Raw genomic sequence first — 2,701 nt, 5'->3', positions numbered from 1 at the left:
TAAAAACATGTAAGACCTCCAGATCACCAGTTTGAAATTAATTTGGACCAAATATTGAGTCATTCTGTGTTAGATTTGAATAAATTGTTCATAGAATGCAAATAACCAGTTTACAATATGAACAAGTGTGACTGATTACCCCAAATTTTGGCTTCCTTGCCTGACTATCCAGAAAATTACTCTCAAACCCAGTAGAGGATTCCGTCGCTTTGCATTGACAAGGCCTTTTTAAATTAAGTACCTTCATCTGGGCATCTTGCTTACCCAGGTTTTCTAATACTTCCTAGAGAGACATACTAATCAGTGACTTCTGCAGTATCTGCCTAATAGCCTTAGATTTTGAGGGCACCAAACCAAACGTACGCTGCACAGTATCTGCTTGTAATGTGGAAAGGCCAGTTAGGTGAGCACAAGCCTCTGAAGAGCAGTATCAACTTGCTTCAGAGGAACAAGATATGACTTAGTATTCTGCAGGAAAAGGGTAGATAGGATCTACGGTTGTAGTAGCCCATTTTCATACTGCTATAAAAAACTTCCCAAGATTGGGTAATTTATAAAGGAGAGGTTTAATTGACTCACAGTTCAGCAGGGCTAGGGAAGGCCTCAGAAAACTTGCAATCATGGTGGGAGGTGAAAGGGAAGCACGGCACCTTCTTCAAAAGGTGGCAGGAAGAAGCACTGAGCCAAGAGGGGAAGAGCTCCTTATAAAACCATCAGATCTCGTGAGAACTCACTGTCACGAGAACAGCATGGGGAAACTGGCCCCATGATTCAATTACCTCCACCTGGTCTCTCCTTTGATACGTGGGGATAATGGGGGTTGTGGGTATTACAACTCAAGATGAGATTTGAATGCGGACACAAAGCCTAACAATATCAATGGTCAAATGAGATTGGGAAAAAATTGGGTTTAATTACATTCAATAGAAGTCCTCTCTTTCAAGGCAGGAATTCTTAGAACTAATACATATGTCAGGCTACTTTTCATTGACATAAATATAAAATCCTCATTTCACAGAACACTGGTGAATATATTGAGTAACACTAGTATTTAATAGAACAGGATCGGGAAACTGCCTCTAGAAGACGCTTTCCAAATAAAGACGAAATACACTGCTGCAAGAGGGAAGAATAAACTCATTTACATATACTTCTGTGGTAAGGGATAAAATCTAACATCTTTGTTGGCTTCACTTAAATGAAAGAGTTCAATGATTTGGGATTTTGTATTCGTTAGCTCTTGTTGCAATAAGTCTCCATAACAAACAATTTCCATATCTCAGACATTTATAACATTTACTTCTGATTCACAGGCCTGCAGCCTGGCTGGGACAGTTTGGCTTTAAGTAGTAGGTCAAATTCAGGTGTGTTCCATCTATTTTTCATTCGGGAATCCTGGCTAAAAAGCTGTGGCTACCTCAGTGTGTGTTTCTCGTGGTGTAGAACAGGTGCACAAAATTGCTGGCAGACATTTACCAAACCTCTTAAGCCTCAGCCTAGAACTGATCACCTGTCACTTTACCACATTCCATTGGTCAAAGAAAGTCATATGGCCACACCTAACACTAGTGGGACAGGGAGGTATATTCTACCCACAGAGAAGACAGGCAAGGGCAGGGAGAGAATGAAGAATGGTAAGTAAATAATAATATTCACCACACTGACCATAAATTCAAACTCAAGGTTTAACCATGTGTAGGAATTCAGTCATACTTGTATTTCCTCTAAACACAGATGTCCTGGTCAATAATTCAAACATGCACATTATTAGACTTAACAATAGGAATATAGAGTCCACTTCTTTCTTCTTGTTCTTCCTGGCTTTGGAAAAGTCAGCATTCAATATGTTTGTGTGCTAATCCAGGAAGTCAGGAGACTGAGGCATCTTCCATCCAGATTCCTGGGTGGATATCCTGAACGCCAACACAGTAGTCAAATGTTTATTTAAGAATACCAGCGTATGCTTTTTGAATGCAGTGTAACAAGTTATCACAAATTTACCATCTTAGAACCATACACATTTATTGTCTCATGGTTTCTGTGAGTCAAGAATCCAGGCACAGATTTGACTGAGTCCTGTGCAAGGCTGCAGTCAAGGTCAGCCTGGACTGACTTCTCATCTGAAAGCTCATCTGAGGAAAGATCCACTTCCAGGCTCACCGGGGTGTTGGCAAAATTCATCCTGTTGTGGGCATAGGACTCATGGCATCTTGTGTCTTCAAAGCCAGCAAGGAGAGAAAAACTGTAGATCAATTCTGCTAGCAAGTCAGAGTCTTCTAAAGTGAGATACAATCACAAGAGCAGTATTGCATCACCGTCTCCATACTCTGTGGCCTAGAAATAAGTTAGAGGTCCTGCCCACATCCAAGAGGAGTGAATATACAAAAGCATAAACACCAAGGGACAGGGATCATGGAGACCACCTTAAAGTTTGTCCACCACAACTAGAAACCTAAAAAATATGTTTATGTCCATTGAGAACACATGGGCACAGGGAAGGGAACATCACACACCAGGGCCTGTTGAGGGGGTTGGGGGGCAAGGGGTGGGATAGCGTTAGGAGAAATACCTAATGTAGATGACAGGTTGATGGGTACAGCAAACCACCATGGCACATGTGTACCTATGTAACAAACCTGCACATTCTGCACATATATCCCAGAACTTAAAGCATTATATATATATATATAATATATATATA

Source organism: Mandrillus leucophaeus, unplaced genomic scaffold (assembly GCF_000951045.1).
Source record: "Mandrillus leucophaeus isolate KB7577 unplaced genomic scaffold, Mleu.le_1.0 Scaffold623, whole genome shotgun sequence".
Taxonomy (NCBI): Eukaryota; Metazoa; Chordata; class Mammalia; order Primates; family Cercopithecidae; genus Mandrillus; species Mandrillus leucophaeus.
This window is presented reverse-complemented; position numbering follows the sequence as displayed.